Source organism: Engystomops pustulosus, chromosome 2 (assembly GCF_040894005.1).
Source record: "Engystomops pustulosus chromosome 2, aEngPut4.maternal, whole genome shotgun sequence".
Taxonomy (NCBI): domain Eukaryota; kingdom Metazoa; phylum Chordata; class Amphibia; order Anura; family Leptodactylidae; genus Engystomops; species Engystomops pustulosus.
This window is the reverse complement of record NC_092412.1, coordinates 216,059,980-216,081,100: the sequence shown is the minus strand read 5'-3', so window position 1 is coordinate 216,081,100 and position 21,121 is coordinate 216,059,980. Positions and strand designations below refer to the sequence as shown.

General features: G+C 42.2%; 1 long non-coding RNA gene across 2 annotated transcripts in view; it reads left to right on the top strand.

The window, feature by feature from the left end:
- The first annotated feature begins 6,799 nt into the window (after positions 1-6,799).
- Positions 6,800-21,121, top strand: part of LOC140119276 (uncharacterized) — a 41,046-nt gene continuing 26,724 nt past the window's right edge. For both annotated transcript variants that reach the window (XR_011853358.1, XR_011853359.1), the window contains exons 1-2: positions 6,800-7,149; positions 7,680-7,780. This is a non-coding gene — a long non-coding RNA (uncharacterized lncRNA). The remainder of the gene's footprint in view (positions 7,150-7,679; positions 7,781-21,121) is intronic.

Below are 21,121 nucleotides of genomic sequence, written 5' to 3'. Positions count from 1 at the left end.
AAAACTTGCTCTAGAACAATGGATGTAGGGGGCTCTCCATCCCGTTTACGTGTATACTGACCACAAGTCAGTATGTTGGAGAACCAGTTCCTTGGCACATCATCTCTCCTGACCAGCTTGTTGTTGCAGCTCCAGTGGATCTTCGGCAGCTACCTCCCGGCAAGACATATGTTAGACCAGCTCTCCGGAAGAGGATTCTGTCTAGGGGACATTCTTCACGTGTGGCTGGGCATCCAGGGATCAAAGATGTTCAGGAGTTTGTGGGATCCTGCTCCTCCTTGCCCACAACTAAGCCTCTTGTGTCAAACCGGCTGAACTGTTACATCTGCTGCTGATACCCAGTCGCCCGTGGTCCCACGTGGCAATGGACTTTATTACTGATCTGCCTGTCTCCTCGGGCAGTACTGTCAACTGTTTGGTGACGGACCAGTTTTCCAAGATGTCCCATCTCATCCAGGTCTTCCGTCTTCTCCATCACTTGCCAATTTGTTCATCAAGCATATCTTCCGGCTGCATGGACTTCGGCTACACAACGTGCTGACCAAGGTGTCCAGTTTGCGTTCCTTGTGTAACCAGCTGCAAGTTAACTTTTTCTTCTTCCTACCACTCTCAGTCAAATGGCCAAATAGAAAGGGTAAACCAGACTTTAGGCTGTAACCTCCGCCACTTCGTCTGAGTTCTCCTACAATTCCCTGGATTTTGGGTCCACTGGCGTGGCTCCGTCCTTTGTGGTCTAAGGACGAATACCTCGTCCTCCTCTTCCGCTATTTACTGCCTCTGAGGTCCCTGCTTTAGAGGATCTGGTGCAGAACCTCAAATCTATTTGGGACCAGACCCGCCAGTCTCTTTTTAGAGCCACGGACCGCACCAAAACTCAGGCTGATAAGAAGCTCCTCCTGTCTTCTTTCAGGTTATCCTCCATATATGTCCGGCTGAAGATATCCAGTTACAAGCTTGGTCCCCGGTTCATTGGTCCCTTTGAGGTAATCAAGCGCATCAACCCAGTGGCCTACAAACTCTGTCTGGAAGGGTTCGAGTCTGAAGAGAATATTTTGGATCGAACTCTCCTCCAGAGGTTTCTTGGGGCCAAGAAGAGGGGGAGACCAAAGGGGGAAATACTGTCACGGGTGCTCCCACGATCCATGTCACGAATCGCAGGCACACCCGTGTTCCTCTCCGTGGCGGCTCGGCTCCCCTATGTGAAAAGGGTGGCGCCAACTATACGTAGCTCCCAGTTCATTTATGTGGCGGAGCTGTCTCATGTTAGGTGTTTGGGCAGAGACGTCTGGGTAAATGTGGATTTCTGAGCCATCCACTCTCACCGTATTCGCATCCCAGGTTGCACGCATAATCTTTTCTTTATCCGTAAAATAGTGGAGGCGGCATAAAATGTCTCTTGAAGAGTCAGAGTTCTACATTCTGGAAACTCTATAAACTCTATCAGTATTTCAGATGTAGCAGACTGGTGGAGGATGTCATTAAAAATACATGTCACTCTTTGTTGTTTCCTAAACCCATGGTGATGCTGGGTTCTAAGGTTATGTGCAGTGAGATACTCCAGGATATCATCTCTAATAAACCCCTTAAATATTTTCCCCACAACAGAAGTTAGACTAAAAGGTCTGTAGTTTTCAGGATTGCTTTTTGATCCTTTTTTTGTACATTGGCACCACATTTGCTATGTGCTTCTCCTGTGGAACCAGTCCTCTTCAAATTCTTCAAATAATGATGGTCTATCTATCATGGTATCATGTGTACATATTGATATTTGCTGCATATATACTACTGGTATGTATTTTTTACTTAGCAGTTGGCTGTTTCTTTCTTATGATTTTTAATGGGAGAATCAGGCAACAGAAAGGTTAGATTTGTCCCTGATCCCACCTTGTTTTGGCCGCAATTGATTTTACAGCTTGGGTGGAAGGGTGCCATTTTTATGCCTTGCCCAGATTCTGGAAGAGGTTAGAGGTGGTGGAGAAACTAGTAAGTAACTAATCATGAAAGTAATATCCTCCAGCTTCCTATGTCATCTCAAAGATTACTCCGTTACCTGAAAGACTTCTTGTCCAGTGGATGGACAACTAGATTCTAAAGTCTAAACACCTATGTTATGCCTTACAGAAGTACTGTCACAAAACTGTCCAGCAAACTCACTATCAAGGACCTAACTGACAGACCCTACAAGGTGACAGGGAACACTTACTTTGTCTGACACCTGCTGGATGGTGGAGCGGACAGGTATCAAGAAGTAAGAAATAGACCCATCTTCACACAAGTTCACAGAAAAACGTCAAGCAAAATCAAACACTAGTCAGAGTCAGGGAACGGAGGGTAACACCGGGAGAGACAAGACACAGAGGGAAAACAACAGATAAGTAATGTCAAACAGAACCGGTGAAATCCAAGATGGCAGCGAGGTACAGTAACACATAGAGAGAAAATGGTCGAATAAATGTAGCTGAGATCGGATACACAGAATAGCAAAGATATAGCAATAGCAAAAGTAAAGACAAAGAGTAGGACTGCAATAACTAGCAACCACTGATTGAACTGGGCAGAATATAAAGGGAGTAATGGATGTCGCCCCAGCAACTAGCTAGTTCAGCCGTCCATCACTCGTGCCACAGCTGCACACAAGATAAACTAAATCTCACACCCAGCTTTCTCAAAGGAAAGGTCCTGAAAAGTAGCTGTCAATCAAAGGCAGTCCTGTGTGTGGTTTTCAAGCACAGGAGCTTGAAACATGATCACATTCAGAGCAAATCAGCGAGTTGTGACATGTACTTTGGGAGATAGAACTTTAAACATTTACTATTTAATTACTTATAAAGTGCTTGTCATAGGCACACAAAGTTCACTTTCTTGAGAATTAAAGAGAAACAGCTGAGAAGACTACATTGAGATTTTAAGATTTTAAAATCCCATGGGGTCAATGCACCTGTGAAATAATGTGTTTATGTAGTGCAGTGCTGGCAGCCAGCTTGTCTGCATGGGAGACCGATATCTGCTGAGCCAGCACCAGTCATGGTTTATATTCAAAAGATGATTCAAGGTAATTGAAAAAAAAAAAGGAAAAAACTCTGAGCACAATTTGTAGTGCACAGAAGGACATGTATTTCTGTTGCAGTTAAGCAGCTTTTGGATTGCCATAGTTTAAAGAGTGTGACCATTTTAGAAGAATTTTGAGGATACGTTGTCTTGTGGAGGTAATAACGCTGTCACTGTTTTTTTATACAAGTGATAAGGACAGAACCAACTTTACAGTAAAACTCTCTGTACATGTACCGGTAGTCTTTTATTCAGGTCCTGTACAACAAACATACATGATCTACCAGCCATTCTAATGGTAGAATCACTTGGGGCCATTACATACCACAACGAATCACTCTTTGTTAAATGGAACTTGGCACTAGCTTTTAAACCACTAAACTAACCGTACCCTAAGGTAGGATGTAAAATACCCTTTCCAGTATTCTCACTTTTGTGTCGAAACATAACCATCTACCTAAGACAATGGCCTCCAAAGTCATATGCAGTCATAGGAGCTGAAAACAATTTAACGTTTTAGCCGTGTGCTTACCCTATATACTTGAGTATAAGCCGAGACCCCTAATTTTAACACAAAAAACTGGGAAAACCTATAGAGTTGAGTGTAAGCCAAGGATGGGAAATGCATTGGTCACAGCCCTCCCAGTATATAGCCAGCAAGCACGTGCCCCCTAGTATACAGCCAGCCCCCTTTAGTATACAGCCAGCCAGCCCCCAGTAGCATACAGTCTTCCCAGCCCCTGTAGCATACAGCCTGCCCAGCCCCCTTTCGTATACAGCCAGCCAGCCCCCAGTAGTATACAGCCAGCCAACCCCTGTAGTATATAGCCAGCCAGCCCTCTTGTAGTGAAAAAAAAATGAACACTGTACTCACCTTCCGACACCCCCGTAGGTCCTCCTCTTGCTTCAGATTCTCTTCGGGTACTTCAGTTCTCTTCGGGTCCTTGCGCTCGGCCAGCACACACAATGACGTCAGCCGCTTGCCAAAGTCATTGTTTGTGAGCCGCCAGCATCGCGAGGGGACCCTAAGAGGAGCCGAAGGACCCAAAGAGGCACCAAAGCATCGGAATCAAGAAGGGAATCTACGGATGGGGGGGGGGGGTTGCGTCGGAAAGGTGGGTACAGTGTTAATTTCTTTACAGACTCGAGTATAATCCGAGTTAGGGGTTTTGTGCTAAAAAACTCAGCTTATACTCAAGTATATACGGTATCCTCCTATCATCATCGCCCTTTTTCCAGCCTTTCAGCTTTTTGCTATCTTCCTTTCAAAAGCCATAACTTTTGCAGAGAGGTATGAGGGCTTGGTGTCTGTGTAACAAATTGTACATCCTAGTAGCACCATTTAATATACCATATAATGTACTGGAGAGAAAAAAAAAAAAAATGTGGTAAAAGGATAAAATAATGCATTCATGCCATTTCCTTGTGGGCACTGATTTTACCGTTTTCACTGTGTGCTCCAAATTACATCTCCCCTTTAGGCTATCTGCACAAGTTGTGGATTGTCATGTGGAAAATATGCATGAAAATTCACATCCAATACGCATGATTTTTATATAAGTTTTTATGCAAATTTTCCACATGTTTCCTTTCACCTGATCTGACGCAATTTAAAGCAAATTTTTTGCGGATTTAATGCAGATTTTCACACTCCCATAGACTTCAATGTAAAAAAAACACATGAAAAAATCTGTGAGAACACACAAGAAAACATGATCATTATTTCATGTTCCACACTGATAAACGATTTCCATACAGAAAAAAAAATTCATTGTCTACATCACTTTTTTCAAATCACATTCACTTTAATGCTACTGTATTACGCTGCGGATTATCTGCAACAAAATCTGCAATATGTGCAGATATTCTTATTCTTTGTGTCAATTTGATCATAGTGATGGCAAATTTATATACAGGCTTATACCACAAGAAGAGAAAGACAAGTGTGTAAAGGCTAAAATACAATAAACTTTATTGAAATTCACAAACAATGACTAAAGTGTCCTATATGCATGATTAAAAACATTTAAAAAGTGTACAAATACACATCCATATACAACTAAGTGGGTCAGAGCCTGATAACAAGGACCCACCTACGGCCACAGATCACAAGAGGGTATGTGAATGCAAATTACTCACAACAAATGAAAATGGAGCCCTGACCACCATACCTATAATCTATCCAAAAGAAATATACTATATAGTCCAAGTACTCACAAAACCAAAGCCCTTATTAATGATGCTAGCCAAAGGTCAGTTGCCAATGCAGAAGGGAACAGGGAACAGTGGTAGTCCCATATGGTTAGAGCAGGGATGATCACATAGGTATAGAGCAGAGCAGAGCCCAAAGTAATCAAATGGTTCTGTATAGGACCCAAGTGGGAGGAGGAAATGCCAGGTCACAGAACTTAGTGTGCCTTAGTGTGTTGGCGTTTGCTATACTTATTGTACTAGCGTATGTTCCACGTTGTTTGGTCGAAGATAAATTTATATACAGGCTGTCACCGAGTTATGTACAAGATAGATTCCTTAGGTTTGTTCTTAAGTTGAATTTGTATGTAAGTCAAAACTGTATATTTCATCATTGTAACTGCAGACAAAACCTTTTTTTGCCCCAGTGACAATTGGATTTTCAAAATGTTTTGCTGTAATTGGACCAAGGATTATCAATAAAGCTTCATCACAGACACTTTACAGCTGATCATTGCAGTCTGGGACTATAGTAACATCCAGAGAGCTTCACCAGAGGTCAGGGAGTGCAGAGATGTTCGTCTGTAACTAGGGGGCGTCTGTAAGTCAGGTGTCCTTAAGTAGAGGACCGCCTGTATACTCGAGTATAGGCCGAGTTTTTCAGTACAAAAAAGTGCTGATAACCCTAACTCAGCTTCTACTCGAGTCTAGGAAAAAAAAAAAGTCTGTACTCACTCAAAGTGTCAATTCAGACATTTGCAGGCTATTTTAAGTTAAGAGATTTGTTGATTTACTACAGGTAATGAGTGGAGGACAGAGGAGCCTCTTAAATAAGAAGTTACAGGTCTGCGAATCACAAATCTTACTTATTTGTAGGTGTCCAAATCCTTTTTTTTCACCATAATTTGCAAATAAATACTTTTAAAATGAGACAATGTGATTTTCTGGATTTGTTTTCTCATTTTGTCTCTAAAAAGTTGCGGTCTATGATGTGCATTACAGGCCTCTCATTTTTTTAAGTGGCACAATTAGTGGCTGACTTAATACTTTTTCCCAAGCGTAGGTGTTTGTGTGTAAGTGGATGGATGTAGCAGTTCTGTGTGTATGAGTAAATGGATGTGGCAGTGCTGTGTGTACGAGTGAATGGATGTAGCAAAGCTGTGTATGCAGTAGTGCAAAAATCTGTCAAAAATATATATTTTTTTTCTTTTGAAAATCTGGGGGGTGTCATATAGTAAGGAGAGTTTTATAGACCCAAAAATACAGTAATACTGTGTTCACAATACTGCAGTAAAATCCATGTACCCTTAGCATTTGACAGATTTCTTTTTTTAGTGGATAATATATTGTCCCTTTTGATGCACAGTATTTATGACTGAAATGAATCTTTGGATATTTTGTCACTGCCAAGTCCTCCCACTCTTTATAAAATCCAAAGGTTAGGTGTTAAGTCACCAAGGCCCATTGCACAAGAGCCATTGCACAATACTAAACTCGGAGCAAGGAAAGACCTTGTAGCTGGAACATATCAATGATCCAGCAAAAAAAAAATCATACTTTGCAATGGATACATTCTATGTTATCCTAGAGGATGGCATACTGCACTCAGGGTAATTTCATGATGGTTGTTACAAGGGAAACAATGACTCATTCCTCGAGGCATCAAATGTTGTTAATAAAGGATTTATTTCTTAAAGGCCTTCGGAAAGGGGAAGACATGTGAGAGATGGCAACCAACACTGAATTGGATACTTTTTCAGGGATTTTAATTATGAAAATTCATTCTTCTTTGGCAGACAGAACATAGAACTGACTCTTTTACCCTTCCATATGATTTGGTCACAGTCAGGATCTGGATGTTCCATGGCCAGTTTATAAGATGTCTTCAATGTTCAGATGCCTCAATGTAAGGTGGGTGAGAGCACCCCCAGAGATTAACTATTGTCAACAGCTTATATACAGAGAATCATGTAGGGAGCAGACACCTCCATTCCCTACGTGGAGGTCAGACTAGGTGTAAATGGGAGCAGCTATCATACAGAAAAATGACTTCCAATTTCAAAATAATATATAAAATAATATATAAAGTCTGTGAATCTCTCCAATGTGTTGTTTAGCAGGTTGGAGGTTTTAATGATAACACATACCACTCAGGGTGCGGTCACACGTTGCAGTTAAAACTGCATCCCAATTAGTTTTAGGTTGGTTTTAGGTGGTATTACTTATATTAACGAGTGAAGGACATCAAATCAGCAGGTGAATGAAATTTGTGGAACCGCTTTCTCCTTCAAAATCAAATTCACCCATTCAGTTCATCTCTTTCACCTGTGAAATTGACAAAACTGCACCTAAAACCCCTTCAAAACTAATTGCGATGCAGTTTTAACTGCAACGTGTGAACGCACCCTCACACTTTGCACACCTTTACTCCCTGATATTAGGAATGTCATGTTATTCACTGGCCAGGACAGAGTGACACAGCTCCAGCCCAAATGCATAACTTCCTGTCTCCACCCTTGCACAACTGTAAGGGACCGCAAAGGTAAGTAAATGTTTATTTTTTTTTAATCAGCCCGCTCCCGGCCACCAATAGTTTTTTTACACTCTCAAACAAATCATTTAAATAAATTACTAATTTAATTATTTTTAAAAGTGCTCTAGTAAAAAGTGTATGCAAGTTTCCCATTTTTTTTTTTTTAGTTTAAAGGGAATACATACCTGCATACGGATCTGTGTAACTGTACTGTTGATCATGTTGTTAATATTAAAAAAAAAGTAGACCGTGGAATATGCATTTATATTCCGGATTGTTTCTGGACGTGGATCACTCTGGTGCACTGGTGTGTGATATCTTATGTGTATGTGAGTGCTGATCTTGCGATACAATTTGATTTTTAAATTTTGCGGTTTGTCCGATTTGAGTCGCATGAAAGCCAATGCGACCGCGTGCGCCAAAAACCTGGGGCAATTCAGCGCAAAACTGAAAAATTTGGGAAACTCGCCCCATTGTGTCCGGGGTTTAGAGCTCATTAAATAAGACTTGAAGTCTGTGGCAGTGCGACGGCGCTGAGTTTTGTCTCGCAACAAGTATGGAAAGATTTCTAACCAAGGATAGGAAAAACCAGGTCTCCGACACAGCAGCTGCACAGTGGCACTAGTAAGGGGAGTTCATTTAAGTCATTGAAGATGTTGATTAGAAAAGTACAATCCTGTTTACGTTATATAAGGAATGAGCCGACCATCATAGCAGGAGGAAAGGTGAATTTAAATGGGGGCGAGGGGGCCTACCCTGCTGGAGAACACTTCTGTACCAAGGGGAAAGAAATTGAGGAGTAACACGGGGAAGTGTGACAGAATTATGTAGTTGGGGAATGACCTAAGGAAGAGACCTGATGGTAAGTCTAGAGATCACAGCCAGGATGCGCACCCACTGCTTAGAAGTGGATTGTTTAAACCAATCAACTACTCAGGAGTGTGCAGATGCCAAGTGTTATCTTTAAAGTCTGAGAGGTCTGTGCCACTGGATACCCTCGGTCAACAATAAGAAGTATCCTAGATTTTGAGGAACCCCATACAAACTTACTAATGGTCCTTTGAAACTTTGTAAAAAAATTATGAGAGTAGAAGATGTAAAAGAATTAGGGTAAAACATACATTTTGACAGCATTGATTTTATTAAACCATGACCTGGTGACCTGAGCCATAGAAAGTCAAAGTCGGAAGTCACTTTTGGAGGATCGGTGGGTATTTCAACGTCTACGGGTCCGTCAAGTCAAACCTTGAAATTACCAAATTACTTAAACTCTGCAACGATAGAAACGAAGGAAGTCAAGGGACCAGTGACATACGCTCCCACAGGTTTATCCAGATCAAAAGATCATCCGCAAATGATTTGTTTGTACAACGGGAAGGAACCGTTTTATGTAATGCATCAACAATTTTAGAACATACTGTAAATTTTCACATTCACTGGTTTGAAATGGAAGAATGACCCCACATGCTGATCAGTGGTGGCGAACCTATGGCACAGGTGCCAGAAGTGGCACTCAGAGCTCTCTCTATGGGCACCCGCGCCATCACCCCACTGCAGAGTTCGCCAGACAGGACTCAAGGCCTCTTGCAGTCTCAGGCAGCCCAGGACCCTAAAAGGAAGCTACAATGATAACCCAAACTTTTTCTCATTCTTTCTACTGTATTGGTGACCTCAGGTGCCTAAACAATTTAAATATGTGACAAAGCAGGGAGTAATAAGTTACTGTTTAAATTGTTGCATCGGCACTTGGTGAAAAATATGTGGGTTTTGGACGTAGTTTGGGCACTCTGCAGCTAAAAGGTTTGCCATCACTGTGCTAGATCATCTACATAGAAAACCAGATAGAGAGCAGCATTATAATAAAATCTCATGTTCTTTTAGTGCTACCATAATGGGGCACATTTACTAAGGGTCCGAACGGCGCACACCTCACTTTCGCAATTATTTCCGTTTTGCGCTGAATTGCCCCAGGTTTTTGGCACACGCGATCGGATTGTGCCGCAACCGCGCCGGCTTGCATGCGACAGTAATCGGGGGGGGGGGGATAGCGGTCCGTCGGACAAACCGCGGAATTTAAAAAAGGAATTATGTCACAAGATCAAGCACTCACAGGCACCGGGAAGAAGAAGGTGAACTTCGGCGGACCTCGGCGCTGAAGCAACACATGCAGGAACTTGGGCGCGCGATCTTAGTGAATTGCGGCGGACCCCAATCCTCATCGGACAAGGCACAGCGGGATCGCGACGGGATTAGGTGAGTAAATCTGCCCCAATGTCTTTAAATTTTCTCAAATAAATGTGGTCATTCTATAACTATAATTGTTCGATATTTCTTGGAATAAATCTAGTGCTTGTTGAATTTTATCTATTGCACCGAGATCATAGATGATGTAAACATGGACTAAAAACACTGGTACATGGTTAATACCTCAGATCAGCTTAGTAAGTGAGGATTATAACCATTCTGCATTACTATAGCCTCTGCAGCCGCTCGTGTGAGCTGAAAATGGAGAATCTTCTGATACCAGGCAGGCAGAACGCTGATGTGTGTATGACTGATGTGAACAGACAAGGCCTTGAGTCAGCCCACAGTGCCTGGGGAGTGCGTTGGGAAGCATGTGTCAGTCACAAACATTGGGTGAGGTTTTGGTCACAGCCACTGACTTACTCACAATTTTGTCATTCTTTGCATTCATTACAGAAAAAACAACTGGACACAACTAGCCTAAGGAAAGAAAAGTGCAGAAGCCTCAAATCATATAGGGAATAATAGCCGAGCGGAGTCTCACTGTATGACAACCAAAACATTTCTGAGACCATAAGGATGGAGAAAAGAAATATAGTCACAGTTGTTAAAGGGATGTCTGATTGAGTGGGATTTCATGTGAGCCAAAGGGAAACTCTTAATCAGGGCCGGTGGCAGCACTGGTTATACCTGCGCAAGTGCCAGGCCCATAGCTGATGGGGTGATTTGGGATGATAAACTAGAGAACAAGAGAGTGTTAGTTTCTGAATTTTTAATGTTGCCACGTGAGTTGGCTGCAAAGAGGCCCACCGAGGCTCTGTCATCCAAGGACCTACTGAAACTTGGAGCCGACCCTAAGATCCAAAATAGGTTTGTTTTTCCTAGTGGAAACCTGAGAGAAAACCTGGAGCGGACCCTGCACTTACTGTTCTAAAGTGTTTAAGCAGGTAGAGTTGAATGCAGTGTTAAAGTAGGAAGCTCTTAGCTCCTCGCTCCACCATCGTGTCTCTTCTGCTGCTGTGTTTGGCTAAAGCAAGTAGGTGCATCACATCTTGTACATGCCAGCTACAGTGCCAAAACACCAGGTAAAGAGAACAGCTACAGGTGCACCAATGGAGGGAGCTATTACAAGTGGGAGAACTGCAGTAAAAGGGCATAAATTAGGGCCATCTCAGAAAGGGGGTGTTTTGAGTGGAGGCATTATAAGTATGTGGGGGTTACAAGAATGGGGGACATTACTAGTTAGTGGGCCATTATAGGGGCTATTATATACAAGGTCCAGTAAGTCACATTGAACAGCTTTAGGGATGGCTTCAGGATAGAAGGCATTATACAGTAATAACCGCAAGAAAGGGGATATAAACAGTATAGGAGCCACAGAAAAGGGGTGGTTTATACAATGTGGGTGGTTTACAGGAAGAGGGGAATTATTCTATGTGTAGGCCTATAAGGGGGGCATTATATAGTGACATGATCCTATAAAGTGTGGAAAACTAGGGGTGGGGGAAAGGGCATTGGCAATGACTATAAATCATTCTGCAACACATTTTCTATCCTTCTTTTGCTTTTTCAAGGGAGAGGGAAACTATTACCTAACATTTCCCCTATAAGAAAATGTGGACCTACAGAGAATGTATTTTACTGCAATGAGCAAATAATAGGCTAAAAATAATTGAATTCATTTGCCATATATAGATTTCTTCATTTGGATGTTATTGACAGAAATGTACCTTTGTGAAGATAACTTGCCATTAATGTACACAAAAGAAAGTCCACTGCAGCACAGTGTCTAAAACCCCTAATAAGAGAGGGGTGCACAAGTCCGGGTAAGAAACTTACATGAATATCAAGTCCAGCACTCCAGGTTCCAAATGGTGAAAAAATGAAGGGTTTTATTCCAAGACAGGCGACGTTTCGATGCATTCCTACCTTTCTTAAGCAATGTGTGCTTACAAATGTAACAAACATATATACCCACAGTTGGACTGTCCAAGCATAAATAATCATTAAAATACAAAGATGTAGGAATTCATAGAATTACAAAATTCATGTGCAGAGGGCTTTGCGCCGCTTTGCAACGCATTTTAGTTGGACTGTTCACGTTCTTCATGGCTAAAACAGCGTGCACAGGTATTTAAGAAGTGTCTGCGCTGAGATTGTGATGCACACGATCCTTTTTGATAAAGACACGCAAGTGTTGAAACGCGTTGGTCTGTGACGCTCTACCTGTATGTTCCTGTATTGGATTTTAGCCTTTGGACAATAAATTTCTTATTTTATACCACCGGAAAGGCGTTGTGCTGGACTTGTGAATCTTTCCTCCGTTTTCTGTCCATTTGGTCGAGCTCCAGACCAGTCCGTGCACTCCAACCAAGGTGGTCCGTCCGAAGTTTGTAGTGAGAGCCGGGCATCAGGATACTTGTTATCTGCTACCGTGTGTTATTTATACAATAATTACATTTTTGGGGGAAAAAATATAATGGGGGTCATTTACTAAGGGCTGATTCGCGTTTTCCCGACGCGTTACCCGAATATTTCCGATTTGCGCTGATTTCCCCTGAATTGCCCCGGGATTTTGGCGCACGCGATCGGATTGTGGCGCATCGGCGCTACCATGCACGCAACGGAAATCGGGGGGCGTGGCTGAACGAAAACCCGACGGATTCGGAAACACCGCCGCATTTAAAAAAAATGTGTAGCGAAAATTGCACTTACCTTCACTCAGCCCGGCTCGGTGTATTCCAGTGCGTTCCAGGTGTAGGTCGGTGGAACTGCCTTAATAAATCCCGTCCGGACCCGAATCCAGCGCAGAGAACGCGCCGCTGGATCGCGAATGGACCGGGTAAGTAAATCTGCCCCAATATGTTTGAATATTATATAAGGCTGTACATTTAATGGGAACCATGTAGGAGTTTTTTCTTGACGTGGGGTTTATTTTTGGGGTACATATTGTGAGCGTTTCTTTGTTTCATAACAATTGCTGGACGGACCACCACCTATGAGATTTTACAGCTCATGCACACGGCCATGAGATGGGTGAGATGTTTTTCATCGCCCTGTCTGCCGCCTTGAGAGTGACAGACAGCAGCAGAGAGGAGATAAGGGGGCACAATATGGGGGGAGCTGTGAGGTCGGGAAATAAGGGGGGAAATTGTACTGTGTGGGTAGGAAGTAAAGGGTAAAGGGTGAGCCAAAATGCTAGCTTGGGGGGAAACAAATTTCCTCAGCATCACATCTTTTATCCCCCTGTTGCTTTATAATTTATACTACATTACTTTATATTTATAAAAATAGCATGATAAACTCTACCCTAAACACCAGAATAGTTGGCAGTAGTCAATTTTACCTACTTGCTTTAAAGTATTGTAGTTGAACTTGACATTAAATTAGAACAATCTCCTTAACTCGTCCAGACCGATCCCGAGCGAGCAAAGAGATGGATGGCCTCCTTAAATGGAAGAAGTTTGGGACACCCACAACCCTTCCTCGACTTGGCCCTCCAGCCAAGCTAATAAATCATGGTAGAACAGCCTTGGTGACAGAGTTAAAGAAGAACCCAAAGATCACCATGGCTAAGCTTCAGAGATGCAGTAGAGAAATGGGAGAAGTAAAGAAATATCCTGGATGAAAACCTCTTCCAGAGTGCTCTGGACCTCAGACTGGGCCAAAGGTTCAACTTCCAACAAGACAATGACCCTGTGCACACAGCTAAAATAACAAAGCAGTGGCTTCAGAACAACTCTGTGCCCATTCTTGAGTGTCCCAGCTTGTTGACCTAATGGCTTCAGACCAACGTTCACCATCCAACCTGAGTGAACTTTCACAGTGCCACACAGGTAACCAGGATGAGAATGCTCATCCTAATAAGGTAAATCGGACCCGCTAAATAAGTGCATACAAACAGGCCGCAAAGTTTGTGGCTCATTGGTGATGGGAGAAAGGTGAGTGCTATTCACACTTCCCATCTCCATGCCGCCATCCCATCTCCATTCGTTCTGGGCAGGAACAGGACATGTGCTATAATTTGCAGCCACATGGTTTGGTCAAGCACACAATTCCTCACTGCGTGACCGTGCATAATGTAAGTCAATGGGAATCTTGATATGGTGCAGTTTGTGATAAAATAGTCTGGGTGTCTTTGGTGTTTTTAAAGTACAGCACCAGGCTGCACTAAATGCTATACTTTTAGATGGATTGGTGCCCATAGCTGTTATTCCAACAGATCCTGCAACCAGTAGCATTTACTACTTTAACAGTGGCCCATAATGACGGTCCAGTCAATGTGAAGAAGAATTTTACAACCATTATATACAACCGGTCCCCTACTTAAGAACAACCGACTTACAGACGACCCCTAGTTACAAACAGACCTCTGGATGTCGTTAATTCACTGTTATAAAAGGCGTCTGCAATTAAGCTTTATTGTTAATTCTGGTTCCTATGATAACCCAACATTTTTAAAATAATAATTTAAACAATAATTCTGGCTGGTGAAACAATTATAAACTATACAGTTTTGACTTACATACATACTGCCTGTATATACAATATTATAGTCTAATACTAAAAGAAATAAAGGATCTTTATATTCAACTGACTTAAGACACCTTGATAAGACATTTACTATTGGACCTGAGGGAATAAAGTACAAAAAAGGAATAAAAGGAAAGTCATAGATTTTTGTGGTTTGGAGTCTTTGGCTTGAAGTGAATCGTTATAAAATGTGGCATTTTTTGTAGAAGTGTGTCAATCAGTTCAGACTGATGGGTTTAACATGCTACTGTCCTTATTTCACTCCAGTCCTAGGAGGGGCTGCCCTTTTAAAGTGCCTGCTTGACAATCACCAATTCAGCCTGTGACCTGCCAGAAATTCCTGCGACAAATCCCCAAGAAGGTGCTAAAACTGGGGGGATGGGCCCCTCAACAGAGCGCTGTAAATAGCTACATCACTTCATTCTCTATTTTATGTTATGAGATTTTTTTTCTTCCAGAATAAAAGTCAAAGAAAATTATCTTTCAATTGTAATAAAGATTTTTTTTTATTATGTGACATCAGGAAAATAAATCATAACTAATCATCAAAGTAGTTTCTAGATTCGTATCTAGAAGAGGCAAAAAAAGAAAATGAGCACAGGACATTCTTAAGACGTCAGCTTGGAATTCCAAGGAAAAGAATCTTGTTACAGTTCCAAACATGGAGGCAGCAGTCAGAAATGAGCAATTAAACCACAGCCAGGACCACGTGTGGATAATGCTAGCTGCATGTGAGGAAAACTATTGCTAAGCAATTCATTATTTACCACTGATTAAATGATATATTTTTGCTTTAAAGGGATATTCCAGGTTTTGAAAATGAATGATTTATCCATAGAATAGTTGTTTGTGTAGCCATTGGCTACTTAAAGTAGTTGTGGAGCTCGAAGTGACATCATGTCTCATACAAGTGGATGGGGTGAATTCTACAATATCCAAGCTATGGTGTTGTTCTTTGTTGTAAGTCAAAAGTCTATAGCTAGAGATGAGTGGATTCAAACGGAGCTCTCTGCTGGGCAGCAAAGGGAGTGCCAGATTCATGAAGAACGGGCTCCAAAAAACCTTAATCTGGGGCACACTGCACTATACACAGCCAAACTGCATAGTAAATGTGCCCCAAGGTTTTCCATTTGAAGTTCAGGTGCGTCCCCTGTATTCAGGACATATTGCTAGATTGGTGGCCAAATAGCCATTTCGGCAAACTAACACCCCTAGTCAACTAGTTATGACTGTGAATGGCCAGGAGGACACCAATAGCGAATCATAGCCATGGCTACTTGGCCAGAGGCGTCAATTTGCTGCATTGGCTATGCAGCCTTCAATCTGACAATATGTCCTGGCCGCATGGGACACACCCGACCCCTAAACCGAAACAGTAAATTTGGGTCTGCTCATTTCTAATTACAACCCTTATCTGAGCACTTTGGTCACTTTAAAAGAATTCTACCGTCTCCCCAACACCAGTGCACCACCACCACTGGAATCAATTACATAACCACACAAGGCCCGTGACTAAAAAAATAACTTACCTTTATTGGTGTGAATTGATAAGTTGTTTTCCTTGAAAAATACTCAGTTAAATCAGGGAGCTAGGACATGGACATGTTTGCCTGAAACGTGTAGGTGCGGAGGCTTCCATTATTGTTTACCTGTATTGTTTGCTGCTATTTGTTTTAATTATACTAATAAAATTGGTTTCATGGATTTGTGACCGCTCAAATTTTCAGTTTTTGCACACATCTAGGGTGTTGTCTCTACTGCCTGGGCACAGATTAGTGTTGTGTCTGACACCCAACACTATAACCAATTGGCTACTTGAAGTAGTTGTGGAGCTTCCCTGCTTCACGGGCAGTAACGTCATGTCTCATTCATGTTCTGCAATGTATAATGTATGGTTGTGAGTCCAAAGAGTACTTTGGTCTCTTTAAAGGGAGTCAAACCCCCCCCCCTCCACCACACCAATCTAATCAATTACAGAACCACGCAGTGCCCCTCACAAAGAAAAATAACATACATCTGAAAGTGTGATTGTTAACTTGTTTTTTCTTAAAAATTACTTAAGATTTATTGTAATTAGAAAGTTTGTCCGAAACACGTGAGTGCAGAGGTTTCCTTTTTGGTTCCCCTGCATTGTTTGTTGCTGTGTGCTTTTAATGATACTAATAATATTGGATTTTATGGATTTGTAGCTGTTGGAGGCCAATTTACAGTTTTACCTCTCACCCAGGGAATTGCCTCCACTGCAGTAACGCTCCGCTCCATCCCGTTTTACAGTTTACCAACAGCCTTGCCATCATTTTACCCCTGATGTTGTTGTGCCCAGGAGTAAAGCCAATGCCCAACTTTCTTATTAACATAAATTGTACATAACATTTTCATGGAAATCAAGCTATAATTCCTATCAATTAGGGTATATTATTTTCAGCATTAAGTGTAAAAGAAGGTAAAAAAACCAAAAGCATATAATATAGGTCGGCCACTAGATGGCAATATTAACCTGTTTTTTAGAATTAAACAGAATTTTGTTCAGTCAATTCTCATCCAGTTATTTCACCATCGAAGTATAAAGTTCCATCATAAAATATTTCAGTTTTTCACACCTCGTTTTATTTCCTGCCCCAAACATAACCGATTATTTCCCAATGGTTTAGAGATATCTCAGATGCATTTTGTATGCCACTTTCCCCTTTTGGCACATGCATTCCCTCAATAAGGTTGTTATGATGTTCCATGTCTTTCGCATAAATAAAGGCTTCCTGTTCTGTCTCACAAATGGAGTGGACATACAAAAACAGGGCAGACCCTCACATTACTCAATATAGGTTACTAGCTTTTACACCATTAAACTACTAGCCCCCTCTGTTAGGGTATGAATTGTCCTTTTTTAGAATTCCCTCTTTTATGAGAAATACCACCCTCCAAAGTCATGTGAAAACGTGCAGAGAAGAGTCATTTTACATGAGATGAGTCAAGTTTAGAGGCTGCAGGGGTAGTGTCACTTCAGAAGCCTGTATCTTTGTTTCTATAGCACTAAGAACATGCTCTGGGAGTCATAATAAAGATAAGAATCCCATATTTCTGATCACATAGTAGGAAATGGATCTTTATTTGCATCTCATGTTCCCAACTTTGACTTTAACCGCTCAACCAGGGACTGTTAAACCAAAATCACTTCAAATCTCACCCAGTCTCTTTTGCTCAGCCACACAATAAAAGTGGCATACTTTTGTAGCACATAACAATGTTCCCCACAATTTGTCTTTATATACCACACATTAATAGTGTATCAATGCAGATATCTTTTCAGTGCCCCCTTAGCTTACTTCACAACTTTTGGTAGGGGAAAGAGGCTGAAAGATGGAATTTTTTAAGTCATGCCCTTACCCACACAGAGTAATACCCACCTTAATGGTTCCCTCACCGTATAATGCTCCTCTGTGGACCCCATACACAATCCCCTCTAAAGGAACCCAGTAAACCCTCAATGTCTCTTCTGTTGGCTCCTGATGGACCATTTCTGTCCTCCTATCTTCACTCTGATATTGTTCACCACCTCCTCCACTTCACAATTAGCAAGAAGAGGAAGCAAAGAATTTGTTCTTTGATATTAATACTGATGAATCTCAGGAATAAGATCCAGACATAGATTTTCTGTGTAAACTGAATCCTCGAATACTACGGTGTCCCATAATGACAGCCAAAAAGCCCCCAAAGCAAACATAATGCCCGACAACCATTCTGTCCCCATAGGATTTATTTCTGGTAAACCAGTATAACTACAAACATTTTTTCTAGGATTACATATAATATATGGTGGGTTAAGTAAGATAAAGGAAAGGGACATGGGGTTGTGAGAAAAAGGGGGGGACATGGGGTTCAGGATGTGAGAAAGAGGGAGACAGGGGAGATCCAGATCTATGGGAAGAATGGGGAGTTCCTGTTGAGTGAGAAGAAGTGGATGTGGGGGTACAAGGTTGAGTGCGGTCTTTGTGAAAAAAAGGTGGAGGACATCTCTTCCTACTTGTATATAATTATACAAGTCGGGAGAAGTCAGAAGGAAGCTGCCCAGTGGTCTTTTCTACATGTGCCAACAGAGTGTGTTATGAAGGTGCCACCTAAGTCTGGATGAAGGACAATGGAACTAGGAACTGCTTGTGAGTGTTGGGGAATCAGAGGATCCTTCCCATCAGATCCTTCCCATCTGAGCCTTGTGGAGCCTGTACGCCATGTGTGCATGGCCTCATGCAACCACTGCTCAGGATACCTACTAACAAGATAGGTCAGAACAGCCTAGATTGTGGGCAGTTGACTACCAAACCATGCATTGGGGTGGCACGCTAGGTACCTCTTTCTCCAAGGTTCAGATTTTTATTAAGTAACTTCTATGGTATATTAGGTCTTTTAGTTCAGTCACTCAGTGTACTCCATCCCACCTAATATTCATTGTTAGATATAATATCTATTGCAGTTCATACTAGGTCAGTGATGGCTAACCTATGGCACTGGTGCCAGAGGTGGCACTCGGAGCCCTTTCTGTGGGCACTCAGGCCATTACCAGAGATGACTCCAGGTATCTTCCTGCAGTCCCAGACAGCCCAGGACTTGCTGTGCACAGAGATATTTTAAAGTGACAGCTGTACCTGGGACTATTTTCTGCTTTATTGGTGCCTCAGGTGCTGGTATCAATGAAAACTGTGACAGAGAATCACAAATTAAATTTCTGTGTTGGCACTCTGCGATAAATAAGCAGGTCTTTGTTGAAGTTTGGGCACTCGGTCTCTAAAAGGTTTGCCATCACTGTACTAGGTGGTCCTTGTTGGTTATTTTACTTATTGATCATTTTCATGTGTTTTCGGGTCCTACCCTGCACTATACCTTACTTCTTCTGGGTTGTTTCCCCTTTTATATGTTTCATTAATAATGAGATGTTGTTTTAGCATGTATTAAAAATGTATTTTGTACTTTTGCTACTACAGCTGTATTCCCTCATTTGTTGTTCTTCTTTCTCTGTCTTATATAGTTTTATATAGAACCAGGGCTTATTGACACTTAGGTCATACATACTTACTTACTGACTTTTGTTTTTCTATGGCTGTTAATAGGCTATCCTATATAAAATAGAGGCAAAAAGGAAAAATAAAAATAGCCTGTCATTGATAGGTTGAAATGTTAAGTATCTTATTCTAGTATAAATACAGGCAACCCCCGGGTTATGTACAATATAAGTTCTGTAGGTTTGTTCTTATGTTGAGTATGTAAGTCAGAATTGTATATGTTATAATTGTAACCTCAGCCAGAATTTTTTTGGTCTCTGTGACAATTGGATTTTAAAAATGTTGGGTTGTAGAGATGAGCGAACACTAAAATGCTCGGGTACTCGTTATTCGAGACGAACTTTTCCCGATGCTCGAGTGCTCGTCTCGAATAACGAACCCCATTGAAGTCAATGGGAGACTCGAGCATTTTTCAAGGGGACCAAGGCTCTGCACAGGGAAGCTTGGCCAAACACCTGGGAACCTCAGAAAAGGATGGAAACACCACGGAAATGGACAGGAAACAGCAGGGGCAGCATGCATGGATGCCTCTGAGGCTGCATAATCGCACCATTATGCCAAAATTATGGGCAACAGCATGGCCATGACAGAGTGACAGAATGAAGCTAGATAGCATCTAAAACATCCAATAATTGACCCTGACACTATAGGGGACGGCATGCAGAGGCAGCGGCAGCAGGCTAGAGAGTGTCATGGCGACATACCCTAAATGGACTCAGGCTTCAAACCAATGGGTGGCAGAGAGGAACCAAAGGAGGTGAGCAAGAAGCGCTCAAATAATATCGGTACATGATAAAAGTTTGCCAGTATATTTTGTGGATTACACAGCAGGGTGGCGACAAAGTTAACATGGAAGCCATGAAAACAACCCAAAATTCTGCCTGACACAGCTCGTTTGATAAGGGGACGATGTATGGAGGCAGTGAACTAGTAGTAGATTAAAGGTGCTGCAGTTAAAACTATGTTAGTTGGATCTTGGCATGGAGCTGGCGCTCCGCTGCCAGGCGAGCTTTCGCCAATCCAAGCCCCTGTCTCTAGGCTACTCCCCAAACAGCACTTCTAAGAACCTTTTGTATAAGATCAAGTGTAGTAGCGTTCTTATAAGTTTAGGATATGCCGGGTGAGGGGAATGTAAACAGATGCGCAAGAAGCGCTGAAATAATATCCCTAAATGGTAAAAGTTTGCAAGTATATTTTGGGGATTACACAGCAGGGTGGCGACAAAGTTAACAACTTTGATGTGGAATGCCCTGTAATAGCTCTTGGGCGGTGTGCCTTTTATCGCCTAGGCTCAGCAGTTTCAGCACCGCCTGCTGTCGCTTAGCGACGGCACTGCTGCTGTGCCTAGAGCTACCGACTGATGGCGCCATGCCCACGGATGGTAATTCGGAGGAGGAGGAGGTGGAGGAGGGGTGGGAGGAGGTATAGTAGGCCTTTGAGACCTGGACCGAGGTAGGCCCCGCAATTCTCTGCGTCGGCAGTATATGACCAGCCCCAGGGTCAGACTCGGTCCCAGCCT